Consider the following 22,537-nt stretch of genomic DNA (forward strand, 5'->3'; position numbering starts at 1 on the left):
TTACTCAAGGTCACGTTTTTCTTGAATAATTTAAGTAATGCCTCTAGCGCAAACTCATCCCAGTACGAAGTTTACCGTAAATATATAAATTTTCCTACCGAAAGGTCCTATTCATTTCTTTTGTAGGACTAATAGTTTTAAAATAGAGAGCAAGAGATTGTGAAACTCTTCCACATGGTATTTGAAGGCATCTTGGTTTGCATAAAACCCAGTGGCCGGGGCAGCTGAAGGCACTGTATACATGTAATTTCACCCATTTGTCATTCCCATGGCATATAAATGTTTCTGTATTAACTTGAAACAAATACGTATCTCGAAAAACACGCGTTGTATGGAAAAGAAAAATGTTCAGATGAAAAATTAATATTTTGAAAGGAGGCATTTTTCAGTGTTAAAATCAACTTCACCCTCCACCCTCCTCAGGGCTGCGGGTAAACGACTAGTTTCAAATAGTAACTAAATTTTTTTATTACAGATTCGGAATCTACGGAAAAGATTACCTTGGGATTTATCTGAATCAATTGTTTCCATTCGTGGTAGATGAGGCTGTAATAGGCGCGAGATTTATTTTAGCTGAATGTATGATCGAACCGAAGTCAATCACCCTTATAGTGACAATCGAGAGGAGTAGCCGAAGTCAAATATCCTAATTGTGTAGGGACTCACGGAAATCTAACCCGAAGGGAAAAAAAAACCTGCTTTAAGTTACATGTAGCTTATTCGGCAGTCTTTTAAATGCCTGAATTTAAGTGTTTTACTGGACAACGAAATTTTCAAAACCAAAAAACCCTTTGAGAATAACATTCACTGTTTAGAAAGAAAAAAGTACATTTTTATGGAAAATGTGAATCAGAATCAAATGAGTGAGTCTGTTCTTAACTGGAGGAAATGGAAAAATTTTAATTTCGTCGATTACAAAGTTATCGACTAAATGAAAAATGTGATAATCTCTAGTAATTTTGGCATTGAATGCCACTTATCGTCTGGAACATATTATTCGTTGGTTGCGTATTTTTCGAGATACTTAGTTGCTCCAAGTTAAAAGAACACCCAGTACATTGGGCGTTTGTTTTAACTTGAGACAACTAAATGTCTCGTAAACGAGGCATCTACCGTGACAAAAGTTAATATTAGTAAACGACTCATCTGTTTGTGCTATGATAGGGCTCCTCCTCAAAAACCCTACTGCGTAGACAATATTGATTTCGTATTTACAAAAGGAAACCCAACATTTATATTGCATTTTTAGATGGTATACCAAAAAGGACGTACGGCTTACTAAAAAGATTGTTTCCCATTCGTGACAGATGGCGCTGTATTTGACAAACATCAAGTGTGCCTGTTTCCATAGTTAAGAAACGATGCATGTGATTGTACATTTCAATTACGATGCAGCTGTACATCTTTGTGGTGTGACGGTCGAAATTAGCATTCATACGTTACTAGAGTGTTGCAAATTGATTTGCAGCACAAATAATATGTTATAGACATTGAAATCTCTGCTGAAAAAGCTGTACGGTAACATAGTTTTCTCTTCCCTTGCGGTTGACTGTAGTTAGTCCTCAAACCATCAAAATGCTGGATTTCGGTGGCCAACCTCAGATCCTGACTAGCTTCTGTGTGTATCTCCATCCAACCGCCATAACTCCCGCGCTGGCCTTTACGCCACTACAGGCGGTATAGAAAAATTTTAATAAGGGCAAAAGTCCATGAGTTGATAGCCACAGGTGCACCCGCCAATGAAACTAACTGAATAAAGCTCACCAATGATGAGAGGCTAGGGAACTCACTGATATTAAGCAACTCGATGAAAACAAAAAGCTATTAAATACACGTCGTTGTTCATGGATTATGTCGAATGTAGTACTACCCAGAAAGTGAAACGGCAAATCACACCGTTCTTTACGGTCAAATTTTCGGTGTTAAAGTAAATTTCCAACATGAATATCCACTGTTAGAGCACAAAGGTTATCCCGTTACATCGTAAATGAAATTAAATTATATGCATCGGTTCTTAATTCTAAAAGTAGGCACACTTGTTATTTGTCGTTTGCGGCGCCATTTACCGATTTTGGGAATTAATGGTTTTAGTAAATCGTGCCTATCTTTCAGCGTAGAATCCTAATATACACTAAACTCATAGTTCAAAATACAGAGCTGACCCAGCTCAACCAGGAGGGGTGGTTAGTAGGTTCCCACTAGTAACACACACAGTTGTCTAGTATACTAATATTAACTATTCAGTTAAATTTTTTTGTATGATGTGCCGTCCTTTTTTTTTTTTTTTTTTTTTTTTTTTACCGCTTATTGGCTCACACTCAGCCATACACACCCGTGTGCAGGAGCGTTCAATAAGTATTGCAACACGATTTATCTCGGACATTTTCGGTAGACGAAAATACAAAAATTATTATGTGGCATCGTGGAATATTCCCGTTTGAGCCCCTACAGCTTCATGAGCTTCGGATAGGTGGCGGCGTTATACGTAGGTTTCAAAATGCCGTCTATAAAGGAGGTACGTTCAAAGGTGACAGCAGTCACTGAATTTCTTTTGGCGGGAAATCACGTAAGGTAGCTTTAGCATTAATGTGCGACAGAGGGTTGCAGATGTGCGCGTAAGTCAGGTGCGGGGTTATTGATAGTAACTTTGAGAAACTAAACCGTACCGACTGGCCACTGTGTCATCCATCCCAAAGGCGTCACAAGTTGCGGATATGGAGGGGCACGTGGTTAGCACACTGCTCTCCCACCCGGACGTCCGTTTACGAGATCGTAGCAGCTACTTCTCAATCGAGTAGCTCCACAGTTTACCTCACAAGGGCTGAGTGCATCCCACATGCCAATAGGGCTCGGCGGATCAGATGGTCACCCATCGAAATGCTAACCAAGCCCGATAGCGCTTAAAATAGGTGATCTAACGGAACCGATGTTACTAATGCCCCAAGACCGTTAGCAACACTGGGTAACATGCGGTAGTAAACCATACTGGGACGATATGGGCGCAAGTGTTGGTGAAACGGTGTGCTCATCCGGATTGCGAACAGATCTTGCCGCAAGCTCTCATCGAAACCAAAGCATTGGTGCTAACCTAGTGTGTGTCAGTACGTGACTGAAGAGGCACATCCTCAAGACGTACTCACACTACCGCGTATAAATACGTGGCAGTAAATTAATACAAGTGTCTTTAGTGTCACAGCTCTCTTGGACGGCGGTACTGCTCTACACGGGTAGCCACTTGAAGATTCAGACGGAGGATCACAGTTCAAGTGTGTGGCGGTGCCGGGGTTCGACCCTATAAGTTCGCAAGGGACAGTGAGCCAGTCAGCAGCGGGCCACACCCGGCCTTCTAGCAGCGCGGTCGACTCCTGCCAAAAGGCTGGAAAGTCGCATCCCGGCTGCCGCAGAGAACATCCACCCAACAGCATCCACATTTCGCCGTGGCGGAGAGGAGTTCGGCGTGACACCGGAAGCAAGCGTGCGGTCGTCATCGAAGGGCTCGCTGCTGGTTTTGCGTCCATCTCCGTGGTTGTCGCAACTGGGGCACGGAAAGCTGGGCTTCGTCCTCCGTAAAGCTGACCAACCAAATTGCTGAGTAAGCAGAATTAGACGTAAGCGGGACCACGTACACCTGTACCGCCTGATGCAATGTAATGTTTGCAGATTGCCGCAGCGCAGCCGTGAGCTGGCCCGTGCTCCGCTTCACTGCCTCTACTCTCCTGACGACTTCATCTGGTGCCGGAGTAGCTGATCTCGTCTTTGCAGTATGGCATAGGGATGTGCCGCATACGAAATCTGCAAGAGCCATGAGGCATTCGGATACACCAGGCGAATGGTTGGAATGTGTAAGAGGTATGGGAGGTTCAGAGTTACATGGAAGCACAGGACGTTGAGAGTTTTTTTTTTTTTAATTTAGTGACGTGTTGGTTGTTAATGAAGGTTCCGAGAAGCGCTTAAGTATTGTTTTTTTATGAACTTTGGTAGCGCTTGCAGTATTAGGAACTTGTTGTTTCAGAGTCTCGGCTGGAGGGAATGGGAATTTGACTCTTTGGTATCTATAAGACGCTGCCAGTGTAATGTGTTGTGCTATTCTGCTCATCGTACTGAGTTTGCTGCACTAGAGTGTTATATTGGACGTCGTTTCGACTATTACGCTACTCAATGTTTCGAACCTGAGTGGTAAGACTTAGGCATTAAGGTGGTAAGCCGTAGGAACCGAGGCCCTAGGAAACTGAGGCTACAACGTTATAGGTTGCGTGGTGTAGGTATGGGTTACTCACATCGTTGGGGCCGTGCAAGTGGCTCTTCGAGAAGGGAAGGTTCAGTTCGATCAATTTGTGTACGTTGCATCATTTGTGTACCCTTTGTGAGCATACCTACGACATCATTCTAGATAGAGATTTCTTGTTTCAGCATCATGTCAAAAAGAACCTTGGACCTCGTTTTTTTATAAAAATATGAACAGCGGTATCAATTTTAAATGGCAAACTGTATTTTTTATTCGGTAATTCATTTCCTCTCCTAAAGACCTATTCAAAAATGTATGAAAGTATACAATTTACTGAAACACAACGTTATTACCTATATAACACAAAATTGACTGTGACCCTCCTGTACCACTGCCCACGAGTAGAACATTCAAGGTGCTCAAAGTGGTGACCCTGGACACCGAATCACTGGTGCACTCGTTGAATGAAATAATTATTTACTGCTTCCAGTGTTGCCTGCTAAAGAGAATTACAAGGAAGCACAATACGTTCCTGCACTTCCTCTGGAGTTGTTGGAATATCGCGACGATAGACAACGTCTTTAATACATCCCCAGAGAAAAAAAGTTCAGAGGATTTAAATCAGGAGCCCTAGCAGACCAAGTAACTGTTCCTCCCCGACAAATCCGTCTGGCAGGATATCTTCGGTTCAGAACACGACGTGCACGCAACGCATTGTGTGCTGGACGTCCATCGTGTTGACACCACATAAGCAATCTGGTTCTTAGCTGCACTTCATCCAGAAGAGGAGGAAGAACTAGTTTGCGACAGTTGGCGTACGCTGTGTCGTTTAGACTACCATTGATGAAATAAGGGCCACTAATTGTAGTACCAAGCATCCCACACCAGGCGTTAACTCTCCATTGACGGTGATGTTCCGTCTGTCTAAGCCATCGTGGATTGTCGCTGGCCCAATAATGCGTGTTCTTTGTATTTACCTGTCCTTTGAGAAGGAACATTGGAGAAGAAGTTCGGGTTATCGAGGATTTTCTGCTGTGTCAGAGACGGAACTGTACACGATTCAGGAATTCATTCCCGTGCAATTCTTGATGTTGATGTACATGGTAACGATGGAACCGGTCAAGTATACGAATACTATGTACAATGGTTTTAGGAATGCCAGTCTCGTGATCAAGCTGTCGTGTGCTCACATGTGGATTTATAGCAACGGAAGCAAGAGCAGTAACTTCGGCTGCTTCGTGGTACGACGATTGCGCTGTCGTGGGTTGAAACTTTCCGTTTCCTGAAGCGTCGCAACAAGAAGAGAAAACATCCGTCAGGAAGATCGGTTCCGGTCTGGATATCCCTCTCTGGGGTTGTGAAGCAGCTGAATGGGTTGAAAATAAATAAATCGCCAAGTCCTGATGGGATTCCAATTCGGTTTTAGAGAGAGTACTCTACTGCGTTGGCTCCTTACTTAGCTTGATTTATCGCGAATCTCTTGCCAAACGTAATGTCCCGAGCGACGGGAAAAAAGCACAGGTGACGCCTGTATATCAGAAGGGTAGAAGGACGGATCTTCAAAATTACAGACCAATATCCTTAACATCAGTTTGTTGCAGGATTCTCTAACATATTCTCAGTTCGAATATAATGAATTTTCTCGAGACAGAGAAGTTGCTGTCAATGCATCAGCACGTTCCTGCGAAACGCAACTCGCCCTTTTTCACATGATATTTTGCGAACCAAGGATGAAGGGTATCAGACGGATGTCTAATTCCTTGACTTTCGGAAAGTGTTTGACTCGGTGCTCCACTGCAGACTCCTAACTAAGGTACGAGCGTATGTGATTGGTTCCCAAATATGTGAGTGGCTCGAAGACTACTTAAGTAATAGAACCCAGTATGTTGTCTTCGATGGTGAGTGTTCATCGGAGGTGAGGGTGTCATCTGGAGTGCCCCAGGGAAGTGTGGTAGGTCCGCTGTTGTTTTCTATCGACATAAATGATCTTCTGGATAGGGTGGATAGCAATGTTGCGGCTGTTTACTGATGATGCTGTGATATAGGGGAGGTGTCGTCGTTGAGTTACTGTAGGAGGATACATGATGACTTGTAAAGCATTTGCGATTGGTGTAAAGAATAGAAGACAACTCTAAATGTAGATAAATGTAAAATAATGCAGATGATTAGGAAAAAAACCGTTAGGTTTGAATGCTCCATTAGTAGTGTAGCGCTCGACACAGTCACTTCGATTAAATATTTGGGTGTAGCATTGCAGAGCGATATGAAGTGGGACAAGCATGTAATGGCAGTTGTGGGGAAGACGGATAGTCGTCTTCGGTTCATTGGTAGAATTCTAAGAAGATGTGGTTCAGCTGTAAAGGAGACCACTTATAAAACACTAATATGACGTATTCTTGAGTACTGCTCGAACGTTGGGGATACCTATCAGGTCGTTACACTTCGCGGAAAGACCACAAAGATAAGATAAGAGAGATTATGGGTCGTACAGAGGCATATAGGATGTCATTTTTCCCTCGTTCTGTTTGGGAGTGGAACAGGGAGAGAAGATGCTAGTTGTGGTACGAGGTAACCTCCGCCACGCACCGTATGGTGAATTGCGGAGTATGTAAGTAGATGTAGATGTAGATGTGATACATTACCCGTGTTAAAATGGACCGTTTACGAATTGCGGAAAAGGTCGATATCGTGTTGATGTATGTCTATTTTTAATAAAAATGTCCAACGGGCGTGTGCAATGTATGTTGCTCGGTATCCTGGACGACATCATCCAAGTGTCAGGACTGTTCGCCGGATAGTTACGTTATTTAAGGAAACAGGAAGTGTTCAGCCACGTTTGAAACGTCAACAACGATCTGCAACAAATGATAATGCCCAAGTAGGTGTTTTAGATGCTGTCGCGGCTAATCCGCGTATCAGTAGCAGACAAATTGCGCGAGAATCGAGAATCTCAAAAACGTCGGTGTTGAGAATACTACATCATCATCGATTGCACCCGTACCACATTTCTATGCACCAGGAATTGCATGGGGACGACTTTGAACGTGGTGTACAGTTCTGCCACTGGGGACAAGAGAATTTGCGGGACCATGAAAGATTTTTTGCACGCGTTCTATTTAGCGACGAAGCGTCATTCACCAACAGCGGTAACGTAAACCGGCAGACTACGCACTATTGGGCAACGGAAAATCCACGATGGCTGCGACAAGTCGAACATCAGCGACCTTGGCAGGTTAATGTATGGTGCGGCATTATGGGACGAAGGATAATTGGCCCACATTTTATCGATGGCAATCTAAATGGTGCAATCTATGCTCATTTCCTACGTAATGTGCTACCGATGTTACTACAAGATGTTTCACTGCATGACAGAATGATGATGTACTTTCTGCGTGATGGATGTCCGGCACATAGGTCGCGTGTGGTTGAAGCGGTATTGACTAGCATATTTCATGAGAGATGGACTGGTCGTCGAAGCACCATACCATGGCCCCAAGTTCACCGTATCTGACGTCCCCAGATTTCAGTCTGTGGGGAAAGTTGAAGGGTATTTGAAATCGTGATCCACCGACATTTCCTGACAACATGCGTCAGCTCATTGTCAATGCATGTGCGAACATAACGGATGGCGAACTACTCGCTGTTGAGAGGAATGTCGTTACACGTATTGCAAAATGCATTGAGGTTCACGGACATCATTTTGTGCATTTATTGCATGATATGGTAGTTGCTAAGTTCAGGAAGGTACATGTATTTAATTGGAACAACCGAAATAAAATGTTCAAACATACCAACGTACTGTATTTTAATTTTAAAAACCTATCTGATACCAAGTGTTCGTCTAAAATTGTGAGCCATATGTTTGTGACTATTACAGCGCCATCTATCACAAAGCAAAGAAGTGGTCCAAATAAAACATTCATGTTACTTTACTTACTACACGAATATGTAATAAAAATGGGGGTTCGTATTTAAAAAACGCAGTTGATATCCGTTTGAGTTATGGTAGCGCAATCTAGCGGACCAACCAAAGTGCCATCTGGTTTCGTGGTTTCGACCTTCAGGCCAGACAAGTTTCGTTCTTTCTAGTTTTTTCGTTTGATGCTTATTTTGTGAGATATTTGACCCGGTCCCGATCAGTGGACCACCCTATAGTAGTTTCAAACCGGAAATTATATATATATATATATATATATATATATATATATATATATATATATATATATATATATATATTATTTCCGGTTTGAAACTAACTAAGCCAATCTTTGATTAACTGACGAACCTACGTGACTAAAGTATGATCTTCTATTCCATCCTCCTATTTGTAGAACATAATATTTTTTATTTACTAAAGAGCATGCTCTCCAGGGTAATCTGAGGCTGCAGTTCCCACTAGAAAACTATACAGGGTGTTACAAAAAGGTACGGCCAAACTTTCAGGAAACATTCCTCACATACAAAGAAAGAAAATATGTTATCTTGTGGACATGTGTCCGAATACGCTGACTTTCCATGTCAGAGCTCATTTTATTACTTTTCTTCAAATCACATTAATCATGGAATGGAAACACACAGCAACATAACGTACCAGTGTGACTTCAAACACTTTGTTACAGGAAATGTTCAAAATGTCCTCCGTTGGCGAGGATACATACATTCACCCTCCGTCGCATGGAATCGCTGATGCGCTGATGCAGCCCTGGAGAATGGCTTATTGTATCACGGTGGTCCACAATACGAGCTCGAAGAGTCTCTACATTTGGTACCGGAGTTGCGTAGACAAGAGCTTTCAAATGCCCCCATAAATGAAAGTGAAGAGGGTTGAGGTCAGGAGAGAGTGGAGGCTGTGGAATTGGTCCGCCTCTACTAATCCATCGGTCACCGTATCTGTTGCTGATAAGCGTACGAACACTTCGACTGAAATGTGTAGGAGCTCCATCGTGCATGAACCACATGTTGTGTCGTACTTGTAAAGGCACATGATCTAGCAGCACAGGTAGAGTATCCCGTATGAAATCAAGATAACGTGCATAGGTGTAAGAACATGGGGCCCAATCAAGACATCACTAACAATGCCTGCCCAAACGTTCACAGAAAATGTGTGTAAATGACGTGATTGCACAATTGCGTGCGGATTTTCGTCAGCCCACACATGCTGATTGTGAAAATTTACAATTTGAACACGTTGGAATGGAGGCTCGTCCGTAAAGAGAACATTTGCACTGAAATGAGGATTGACACATTGTTGGATGAACCATTCGCAGAAGTGTACCCGTGGAGGCCAATCAGCTGCTGATAGTGCCTGCACACGCTGTACATGGTACGGAAACAACTGATTCATCCGTAGCACTCTCCATACAGTTTCGTGGTCAACGTTACCTTGTACAGCAGCAACTTCTCCGACGCTGACATTAGTGTTCTCGTCAACCTCACGGAGAATTTCCTCGTCCATTGCAGGTGTCCTCGTCGTTCTAGGTCTTCCCCAGTCGCGAATCATAGGCTGGAATGTTCCGTGTTCCCTAAGATGTCGATCGATTGCTTCCAACGTCTTCCTGTCGGGACACCTTCGTTCTGGAAATCTGTCTCGATACAAACGTACCGCGCCACGGCTATTGCCCCGTGCTAATCCATACATCAAATGCACATCTGCCAATCTGCATTTGTAAAGTTTGCACTGACTGCAAAACCACGTTCGTGATGAACACTAACCTGGTGATGCTACGTACTCATGTGCTTAATGCTAGTACGGTAGAGCAATTAGTCGCATATCAGCACCGAAGTCAACATTAGCTTCCTTCAATTGGGCCAACTGAATCGAGGAAGTACAGTACAAACTGACGAAACTAAAATGAGCTCTAATATGGAAATTAAGCGTTTCCGGACACATGTCCACATAACATCTTTTTTTTATTTTTGTGTGAGGAATGTTTCCTGAAAGTTTGGCCGTACCTTTTCGTAACACCCTGTATATGTCATTCATTTTCACACGCAGGGCCAACGTAATACGCAACGAACACGGCTCTGACGCGCTGCTCGAGTGAACGATATTACGCGCCAAACGGCCGCGGTACGAGTGGATGCACGGTGGGTCGGGCCGGGTCCGTGATTAATAGCGTGCCCTTGTTTGGGTCGGCGCCGCGACTCCACCACGCACCGCCTGTGGCAGCATCAGCGCCCCGACGTGCCGGCTGCCCGCACCGCGGCCTAAGCGATGGTAACGATGGTAGCGAGCGCGGCTCGGCGGTGTGCACTACACCCCCCCCCCCCCCCCCCTCTACCCTAGCCCGCAGAGCCGCGATTCAATTATGCTAAAGACTGCCGGGGCATCATCGCCGGCCTCCTCGCCGCCATTAATCATGTATCCGTCTACCGCGCTCGTGTGTCTGCCGCCGCTGGTAAACAAGTCTGGGGCAGCCTTTCACACTGATGATGTAGCCTGACCCCAGCAACTCCCCCACCCCCAGCCCCTTACACAGCCCCTCGCGATCTGCTCTACTCTCCCGCCGTGTACGTAAAAATAACGCAGCGCTGAGCTGGTGTGCGTGGGATGATCATCATCAGTTCAGCTGCCCCGGTCCCTTACTTTGACTATTAAAGTAGACGAAGCTCCCTAGCTGAAAGACATACCTCGTAATTTGTCGCTCCTGTTAATGATGATTTCGTGCCTTTATGTAAGTTTTGACGAAGTGAAATGAGAAAAAGTGAAAAAATCTCTGTAATTGTTTTTTGCTCTTAATATATTGTGCTTTAAATATCTGCACCAAATGAGGAAATTAATGTGACAGAAGCACTAATGAATGTGCAACTTAATTTAAGCTATGCTTTTGAGTCGAACATTATCTTTTTCCGATTGTTCAAAATGGTTCAAATGGCTCTGATCACTATGCGACTTAACTTCTGAGGCCATCAGTCGCCTAGAACTTAGTACTAACTAAACCTGACTAACATAAGGACATCACACACATCCATGCCCGAGGCAGGATTCGAACCTGCGACTATAGCGGTCGCTCCGTCCCACACTGTAGCGCCTAGAACCGCACGGCCATTCCGGCTGGCTTCCGATTGTTGCCAAACAGAACTTACCTCTGAAAATTGTCTATAGTAGTCTCCGAATTTCTTTGAGAAAAATTGTTAAAATGCTTCATGTATCTGCTGCCGATTTCTTATCTGATACTTTTTTTATGAAATGAAGTAAATAATCTGGAAACAAAAACGTTCTGTTTTTAAACTGTGTACTCGTCGACGTATTCTGCACTGCCATCTCTTGTTCACAGTGTCCGAGCCTCTTCTGCTAAAACTAAAAATATCCCTTCATAAACTACGTGGACTATTTCAGTGCAGTAGTAGTTTCCCGACGGTGACACGGTACATGAAACACGATTTCTCCAAATTAAGTGTATCTTATTTTCTTTTCGTTGAAAGTTCATGTAATAAAATAAAAGACTAACGGTGTAAAATTTACTACGTCCTATCCCAGTACCCAATTCACTTCTGTCCGTTTGATTTATGCAAAAGACAAAATGCGGAACATGTAAGTATTGGTCAAAAGCATGTTCGCGAAACATATGTAATGGTCTGAAGTGATTCTGAACATATTTTTGACGTTAACTACACCATTCTACTTATATTTGGTAAAGCAGATGCCAGACTGACATTCATTGGAAGAATCCTAAGGAATGTGTATGTTGTGGTCTTCAGTCCTGAGACTGATTTGATGCAGCTCTCCATGCCACTCTACCCTGTGCAAGGATCTTCATCTCCCAGTACCTACTGCAACCTACATCCTTCTGAATCTGCTTAGTGTATTCATCTCTTGGACTCCCTCTACGATTTTTACCCTCCACGCTGCCCTCCAGTACTAAATTGGTGATGCCTTGATGCCTCAGAACATGTCCTACCAACCGATCCCTTCTTCTAGTCAAGTTGTGCCAAAAACTTCTCTTCTCCCCAATCCTATTCAATACCTCCTCGTTAGTTATGTGATCTACCCATCTAATCTTTAGCATTATTCCGTAGCATCACATTTCGAAAGCTTCTATTCTCTTCGTGTCCGAACTATTTATTGTCCATGTTTCACTTCCATACATGGCTACACTCCATACAAATACTTTCAGAAATGACTTCCTGACACTTAAATCTATACACGATGTTAACAAATTTCTCTTCTTCAGAAACGCATTCCTTGCCATTGCCAGTCTACATTTTATGTCCTCTCTACTTCGACCATAATCAGTTATTTTGCTCCCCAAATAGCAACACTCCTTTACTACTTTAAGTGTCTCATTTCCTAATCTAATTCCCTCAGCATCACCCGACTTAATTTGACTACATTCCATTATCCTCGTTTTGCTTTTGTTGATGTTCATCATATACCCTCCTTCCAAGACACTGTCCTAAGGAAATGCAATCCGAAAACAAAGGAAGTAGGTTACAGTAAACCTGTTCGCCCACTGCTTGAGTATTGCTCACCAGATAGGGTTGATAGAAGAGATAAAGAAGATTCAACGGAGATCGGCGCTCTTCTTTACAGGACCATTTAGTAATAGCGAAAGCGTTACGTAGATGAGAGATAAACTCCAGTGGAAGACTCTGCAGGAGAGACGTTCAATAGCTCGGTACGGGCTTTTGTTGAAGTTTCCAGAATATATCTTCACCGAGTTGTCAAGCAGTATATTCCTCCCTCCTACCCATATCTCGCGAAGAGACCATGACGATAAAATTAGAGACATTAGAGCCCTCACAGAGGCATACCGACAGTCTTTCTCTCCACGAACAATACGAGACTGGAATGGAAGGGAGAACGATAGAAGTACTCAAAGTACCCTCCGCCACACACCGTCAGGCGGCTTGCGGAATGTGGATGTAGATATTTATCTTTACATCTGCTTTTCCCTATTACAACTCCAGTCTGTAAATTCACACAAATTAACATTGACTGAGCTATAACAATAAAAAAATTAAATCATCGCATGGCATTGATGGCCGGATGTCCCCACTTGGGGAAGTTCGGCAACCGAGATGCACCTCGTTTCAAATGACGACACTTTGGGTGACTTGCGTGTCGATTATGATGAATGCTCATGAGGACAGCACGACACCCGGTCCCCGAGCGGAGAAAATCTCTGACACGGCCGTGAATGGAGGTCAGACCCGCAACGTGCAAGTTAGCCTCAACAATGATTTCACACTTATCTTTCTCAAATGGCGAACACTACTCCACCGCGTCTCACTATCCCGAATCTCACAGTGGCAATGCGTAAATAATGTTGCACAGAGTAACTACTCGCACTCCCCAGGCAAAACTAATTGTGATCCGCTATACGTAACCTTCACACTGTTGCTATTGCGTCCACAAGTAATTCAGTTGCTGCTCGAAGATGAAGGCTGTTTTCTAATCATTCCCAGTCAATGTGCACGACAGATTTTTTTTTTTTTTATATGAGAGGGATCGGAATACTTAAAATATTCGCATGCATAGCACACAGAATTAATTAAATTGCAGAATAATTGTGCGGCACACACGCTCCCAAGTTGTTGCACATTTTCCTCCCTCTTAGAAACTGTGGCCTTTCGCTTTGCAGTGTACCGCTACCCTCTATGGGCTACCGTTAGCAATACGGCGTAAGTACGCACATTACACTAGATTTTAAGTTTTAATTCTTTGGTTTTTATACACATGATGTCTTCGGGATCTTATAAAATATCCGACGGGGTGTTATTCAGCCTGGCGCATTCGGCAGTCATGCTTTGCACATTTTACGAAGCATCTATGGGTTTACCCAATTTTATTATGACGACCCAACATTATGGTCTGACTCTAAACGTGGATAAATGCGCGAAAGCTGGGGCTCCGTACATTTAGGAAATACAATCGTTATAGACCTGAAGATGCGTCTGTATTGATGTGCTACCTGTAGTTGCGAGTAAAACACCTTCACATAGCTATGCGGCTTTTGAAAACACCTCATCATTCCTAGCAATTAATTGCTATAATTTCTACTATAAGTTGAATGGTTATTGAGTGTCAGTTGTGTTACTCACAAGGTCTCTAAGGTGTGGTTGCCCTCCCCAGAAAGGGTATTGTATGTAGAAACTACTTAATATCAGTCAAGTTTTTTAAAACATGACACAATACGAATACTGGATTGATCAGTAACAAAACCGGTAATCCAATCCTAAACGATAAGAAGAGGGAATACTGTGATTTGATGATCTGCTAAACAGTGCCATTAAAATTGCTACACCAGACGTGAAATTTAACCACCTGGAAAAAGATGCTGTGATATGCATTCACAGAAGGTTCGCGCTGGTGGCGACACCTACAACGTGCTGACATGAGGAAAGTTTCCAACCGATTTCTCATACACAAACAGCAGTTGACCGGCGTTGCCTGGTGAAACGTTGTAGTGATGCCTCGTGTATGGAGGAGAAATGTGTACCATCACGTTTACGACTTTGATAAAGGTCGGATTGTAGCCTATCGTAATTGGATTTATCGTATCACGACATTGCTGCTAGTTTTGGTCGAGATACAATGTCTGTTAGCAGAATATGCAATCAGTGGGTTCAGGAAGGTAATACGGAACGCCGTCCGGGATCCCAACGGCCTCGTATCACTAGCAGTCGAGATGACAGGAATCATATCCGGATGGCTCAAAAGGATCGTGCAGGCACGTCTCGATCCTTAAGTCAACAGATAGGGACGTTTGCAAGACAACAACAATCTGCACGAACATTTCGACGTTTTCAGCAGCAACGACTATCAGCTCGGAGACCATGGCTGTGGTTACCCTTACCTCATGATGGTCGCATCCGTGTTTGGGGACATCGCGGTGAACGCACATTGGAAGCATATATTCGTCATCCCCATAACTGGCGTATCAACAAGCGTGATGGTATGGGGTGCCATTGGTTACACGTCTCGGTCACCTCTTGTTGGCATTGAAGGCACTTTGAACAGTGGTCGTTACATTACCCGTGGCTCTACCCTTCATTCGGTCCCTGCATTTCAGCAGGATAATGCACGATCGCATGTTAAAGGTCCTGTACGGGCCTTTCTCGATACAGAAAATGTTCATCTGCTGCCCTGACCAGCAAATTCTACAGATTTCTCACAAATTGAAAACTTCTGGTCTGGCCGAGCAACTGGCTCGTCACAATACGCCAGTCACTACTCTTGATGAACTGTGGTTTCGTGTTGAACCTGCATGGACAGCTGCACCTGGACACGCCATTCAAGCTGTTTGACTCAATGCCCAGGCGTATCAAGGCCGTTATTAAGGCCAGAGGTGGTTGTTCTGGGTACTGATTTCTCAGGATGCATTCACCCAAATTGCGTGAAAATGTAATCTTATGACAGTTTTAGTATACTATATTTGTCCAATGAATACCCGTTTATCATCTGAATTTGTTCTTAGTATAGCAATTTTAATGGCCAGTAGTGTAATTGCAGCGTATACGAGTAGACAGCATCAAATAATCAGTGCCTAGGACGAAATGTGGGGCACGAATGAAAGAAAAAAGGAAATATAAAGGATCGTTTACTTTACCTCAGAAAACTCGTTCCGACCAAGACGTTAATGAAGAAGACATAGGTGTCTTAACGGCTGTGATACAAAACTTCTACGTAAACAAAGAGAGCTTCATCACAGATTCAGGACACTTAAAAATCTCAGAAAAACAAATGCTCAACGAACCGAAAACGAAGGCAGGAAAAGCATTGATACAAGGGTTAAGTGACTGTGAAAGTTACATCTTGTCAGTCGATCTAATTAAATACCCTAAGACGTTTTTGTCATACGTAAAATCATCAAGAGGTTGAAAACTTCTATTCATTTATACAGTAACCTTACTGGTTGCGAAATGGAAGATAAGAGACAAAGGCCAAAAAGCGCAATTTGGTTGTCGTAGTAGACTGAATACTTTATTTTGGGAAAGTTGAATAGTTAGACGTTTATTTCAAATCAGCTCAGTACTACGGCATCGAGTGTCATTCTTTTGGTAAATAAAAATTGGTTAGGGGCGCACTGAAGGTTCCGTACAAACTTAATTATATACAGGATGACAATTACTGAACTATATGAAATGAAATAATCATAACTTCTAAACGGTTTGCGTCAGAAAGCTCCAAATGAACGGTTGACCGCCGGGCATGGTGGGAATTAGTATGCGCGGTGGCGTTTGGTTTACCGACGAAGCCCACTTTCATCTGGATGGGTTCGTTAGTAAGCAAAATTGGCGCATTTGGGGGACTGGCAATACGCATTTTGCGATCTAGAAGTCTCTTCACCCTCAACAGCTGAATCTGGGGTGTGCAATTTCCAGTCACGCATTAATCATCGCGATATTCCTTGACGGCGCGGTGACTACCGAACGTTACATTAGTGTTTTGGAAGATGATTTCATCTAAAGTGTCCATGCTTTCGACAAGGTTTGTTCATAAAAGACAGAACTCAAGCCAATCGATGCAAGAGAGAGTTTGATGACCAGGAGGAGAATTTTGGGAACCGCATTTTGGTTCTGGGGTACCCACAGGCCACTGGCATTGGTCTTGACTGGCCAACAAATGGTTCAAATGGCTCTGAGCACTATGAGACTTAACTTCTGAGGTCATCAGTCCCCTAGAACTTAGAAATACTTAAAACTAACTAACCTAAGGACATCACACACATCCATGCTCGAGGCAGGATTCGAACCTGCGACCGTAACGGATTGGCCACCATATTCTCCGGATGTGAACACATGCGACTCCTTTTTGTGGGGCTGTATGAAAGACGTGGTCTACAGCAATAACCCCAAAACCACTTCTGAGATTAATACAGCCGTTCAGGAGGTCATCGACAGCATCCATGTTGTGACACTTCAGCGGGTCATGCAGAATTTCTCTATTCGTTTGCGCCATATGATCGCCAGTGATGGCAGGCATATCGAGTATGTCACAGCCTAGATCTGAATACCTGCATTGACGTTTACGTGTTGAATGAAGTGTGTGCATCCCGTAGTTTATAACTAATTTACGTTTTGTTTTCATCTAATTCAATAATTGCCGCCCTGTATGTAGACAGTTCATCCGTTCCATGATACGACGGCACTGGTCATTTTTGCTTTTTATCGACATTGACATAGCAATATATCATTGCGAGGGGTTTCAAGACGTTCGAGAATGTTTTAATTTCAAGTCTGAAGTTGTATAGTAAAAAGCAAAGAAATATTTATTTCGGGTGGTATAATTACAACTTAACAATTTCGCATTTTCTCTTTACATGTAGTGCGAAACCTTTTTTCTTTCCACACGTAATGATTGTAGACCAGCGGACAGTACCCAATTGATTTCGGTGAGTGAATTTGCGAGTGTCAGAATGTGTAAATAGCGACCTTAGTGCGTGACGTACATTGCAACTTGATGTGTCTACCCGTTCCTGACGAAAAAGGTTTGTACCGTAGAACAAACAGACAGAGAATTGATCCTATCAGAGTTATGTTTTTACCGATTGAGGTACGGAAGTCTGAAAACGAAAACATTGGCCCATTATCTTGTGTTCTACATTGATGAGCATAAACAGTATTGGATATTACTAGCAATGTTCTTTTAATATCTCTAGTCTTATTTATATTTTGCAAAATTCAAAAAACGGTAAGACAAACAACAAAATTTTTAACAGATATGTCAGGCGCGAATTAAACAACAAATTTTTTAACAGATATGTCAGGCGCGAATTCGTTTAAAATACAAGTTCTTTCTATTACTTTTATTTGGAAATAATCATGAAATAAGGTATGAGGGCTGTTCAGTATGTGAGGGTTGACGGTACCACCTTCAGCCGTGTGTATGAAAACTCCTTTTTTTCAGTGCGATCTGTTTCGGTGCAGCGCTCACATGGAATAAAGTAATTTTAAAAAGACACAACTGACCGTAGTGCCATCAGTACTAACATAATTAAATGTCGCTAGGCCAATTAGCCGCATAATAAATAATTCGACTGTACATAGCGTTGATTTGAAGTTAGAAAAGTGCGTTCTTGTCACCTAATTAAAAGCTTTTGATTTTTTCTAAAGGATTTTGAAGAAAAAATGTAGAATGTGTGGCACTAGACCTACTTCGTAATAAAGACAATACTCAATCGCAAGTTTCAACAACCCACTGTGTCTTGTAGTAAAAATAAGTATCCGACTACAATTCAGGGGCTTGTTTCAATAGTGGTACTTCACAAGAAAATGGAGTTATCCTCACGTACATACTCATATAAGACGTTTTTAATTTATTCGCTCAGTGGGACAGCTCCAGTTTCGTCTTGCTGCTAACAGGCTGCACCTCAATGCTGACGCATTAGAGGAAGCAAGCAGGAATTTATCTCAATAGTGGTACAAGTCCCTGTGCTTTTGTGCAACAGCGTGTTGCATCTTCTTGCGAAGATGATGGATTCAGGAGCGTTTTCAAGATACTCTGATACAAATTGATGATCCAGATCTTCAAACGACTGCAGTTAAAAATAATTTACTTACTTGTCTCTCAGCACTATACAAATTTTGTTTCGAAAAATGAATATGCGAGAATGAAGATTAAGTTGACAATAACAATGGAAATGACGATGTCCATAGAAATGTATTTGACATATACATATGTTTTCGGTCATCTGGTGTTGTATAAATCATAACTTGTGTTACTTTCCATCTAGATACCAGTACCAATGACAATGAAACTTCCAATGAGAGTACAAAAATGACGAAACACGAGACACTGTTACTAATGCCTGTGCGAACGGTGCAGCAGTAAATATGCAGAAAAAAGGATGCGAACTCGAAACAAGAAGGGTGCAAAGAAAACGGACACATATGAAAAGCATGTTCGAAAGAAAAAAAAATGAACGCTGGGAAATGTGGACCGCAGGTGTGCCTGAAAATATTTCCGTAAAATTTCAGAGGATTAGAGGCAGACGTTATTTGACAGTTTCTGGGCAATGGGTGTTATTAATAGCCAAAATAGTTATCTGAATGGTTTATACACGTATCATTCAGTTAACCGTCGACGACCGAGAGATAGCTCTGGTTCTCAGAAAATCTGAATTTATGAATATAGACTATATGTGAACGAAAACTGTGCAATTTCATGCAAGAAATTTACTTGAATACTTTTGACATTTCTAATGGACGACTCTCTAGGCTTTTAACAAAAACCAAGGAAGAAGATGCACTTCACCTTGATGGAAGGGGCAAACATCGGAACAAATTCTCTGTACCAGAAGGTGTGATCAGTGATGAAAAGCAATACATCAAAAGTTTTCCACTTTCCGAGAGCCAAAATGAAAAGAAGGATAATCCCTATAACAGGTTTTTAAATCCTCAGCTGCGTGCGGCTAAAATGTACTATTTGTGCAGAGATAAGTGCATATCTCAGAATAAAGAAATTGTGGGGAAGCACATCTATCGAAAAATCTTTAACAAAGACTTAAACCTGTCATTTCGACTACCAAATAAAGACACTTGCTCTTTTTGTGACAAATTGAGCTTCGGAATGGACGCTGCTACCAATTCAGAAGAAAAAATAAAGCTTCAAACTGAAAAGGAGCTTCGCCTGAGGAGGGCTGAAGCTGTAAGGACATCAATGGCTGCGGACATGTCATGTAGTAAAGAGGTATATTCCCAGATTTTCGTGCTTACCTTCGACCTGCAAAAGGCACTTGCATCATCCAAATTTACAACACTGATATCGTACTACCAAAGGAACATGTACGTGTATAATTTTGGATCTCACAATTTAACCGACGGCAAAATCCATATGTGTTTTATGTATGAAATATCTGTATGAAGGGGTTCACTGGAAATTGGTACCTGTTTATTGAAACATATTGAAAAGTTTGACACTTCTGAAAACAGTTAGTTGCGTAGAGTGACACGTGTGGTAGGAAAAACAGGAACATAAATATTGCCCCAGTAGTAATGAAAGTACACAGCGTCTTCAATTTCAAGTCAAAGTTATTGACTTAAAGTTCCTGCTCCCAGATCACTCATAAATGCCAGGTGGCAGGGATTCTGCGCAGATAGAAAAACAATTAAATAACCAAGAGTTTCTATTTTCCCTAGATAATATTTTCGAAACAGTTCGGAAAACTGTCAGAAAAAATAAATTTGGATGCACAGAAATAAAGCATTCTGACTTTTCAGCACTGAAACAGTCACAAAATGCAGTGGTAAGAAGGAAGCAAAATGTGGACAATGTTCAATGTAATTGGCTGAAAATAAAATGGAAGCGTTTTGAGAGGTAGAAGCCGTACAAAATTCTCTACAAGAAAGTACTGAATGATGAGGTTGACTTCCACGTCCTAAACTTTGCTCCCAAACATGGTAGAGGGAGGCCATACGCATATGGTACTATTTAGCTTCACAATCTCACCCACACATGAGAAAACTACTGAAAGAGAAAACGCAGGACATGCTTGATTTGCTCCCTTATATTCCAGTTATTTCCTTGCTCTACAAACAGAAGACAGAGGTCTGGACATGAAGAAGAAGAATGTAATCCTTAGTTTTACAGAGACCAATTATATATGTGAATTTAATCAGAAGGTGTACATTGGAACTGTAATAAAATTTTTGCAATAAAAGAATTAACAGGTTTATTTATATACAATTTTCAATTTATTTTATTTCAGTAATGGTACAACTCTATTACCTCTATTTTTTTGGCTATAATGCTGCTGAAATTAATTATCCAAACAAATAGAAAGAAAGGTTCGTCTGTAGTAACACGCCATATACTTGAATATTTCTGGTATCTCAACTGCAGATTTTTTAGAGCTTATTTAACTTAAGAACTCTCTCTAAATGAACAAAAATGGACTTGTACCAATAATGAAACATGCCCTTCAATTATAATTGTCTCCACAGGGGTATCAGATACCACTACATTGTATTCGCTCTGGGTCAAAATTATTATAGGATCAGGCCACATATTTTTACTGTTGTCGTCAAGGATATTTTTACGTAGTAAGAAAGAAGAGAAGAAATACAGTATCTGATACCGTGTATACACTTCAAACACAAGTTCCAATTACACTCCAGAATGCCGATCGTAGTGTGCACGTAAAAAGTGCTACAGCTTGTTACTTATTAACGCGGACATCAGTCACTTAGTCTGTCCCATTACGCACCGTCCAGCCACATTACATGAAGATCCATAGCATCAACAGCCCAGTCGAGGTGCTACTACACACATTCTCTATTCACTCTGGTGAGTTTGGGAGCCGCGGAGTACGGTAAACACCTCCTGGTGCTCTTCGAATCACTCAAGTACACTGCGACTTCTGTGAAACGTTGCTTTGTTGTGCTGGTAGATGCCATGTATGGGTAAAAATCATCGCCAAGGATAGGTGTGTATTTGTGTTCCTCAACTGTGCCTTCCAGAATGGCGAGATCACCCAGGGAAGCCGCGTAAACATTCCTCCGGCCATAGCACTATCTTCTCCGGCCAGGACCCTTCGTTTTCACACGTTTCACGCAGTATACGATCATCCGTCTGATGGAGCATAAGACTCCACAGTCTATAGACTATTTGTAGTTATTCAACCCCCCACTGCTTCCCTTGAAATCACTGTAATTTGTGCCATGAGAATTTTGATGTGCCCAACTTAGTGGGCCACTATCACGCACATCCCGCAAATTGTATCGAGCATCCTTGAAACAGGCTAACATCTGATTGTGTAACCAGTGTGAATTGTTCTCCCTTGAATAACAGTACATACTTTTTCTTGTGAACTACACCGATAAATTGATGTGTACTCTTTCGAAATTTGTTTATAACTTTTTTTTCTATGCTAACTCAGTGGAGGTCCAGTTGTGGTACTGGCGAGCAAGTTTCAGCCTTCACCGCTGACTAACAGCAGTCAGCATAGAATCGTGAACAGCGTGCCTGTTACGTAGGCCAATATGCAGCAGCGATCGCTTAACGGTCATTACGAAAGCTCTGCTGGTAGACCTTTGGTACATCCGGACGCTCAGTTGCTCAACAGTTGCATGTCTTTTGTCCATACTCTTATGGGCAGCTGTCGTTAAGCCCTGTGGCCTGTGGTGCATCACGCTTGCCTCGGCAACGGTTTTGGAGAGCGATATTTTTCCATGCATAGTATACTTTAACGTCGGTAGCACGTGAACAGTTATTGAACTTGGCCGCTCCGGAAATGCTTCCACTCTTTTCCCGAAAGGCAATTACACTACAGGCCATTAAAATTGCTACACCAAGAGAATGCAGTGGATAAACGGGTATTCATTGGACAAATATGTCATACTACAACTGACATCTGATTACATTTTCAC

This window comes from Schistocerca gregaria, chromosome 4, assembly GCF_023897955.1.
Source record: "Schistocerca gregaria isolate iqSchGreg1 chromosome 4, iqSchGreg1.2, whole genome shotgun sequence".
Taxonomy (NCBI): domain Eukaryota; kingdom Metazoa; phylum Arthropoda; class Insecta; order Orthoptera; family Acrididae; genus Schistocerca; species Schistocerca gregaria.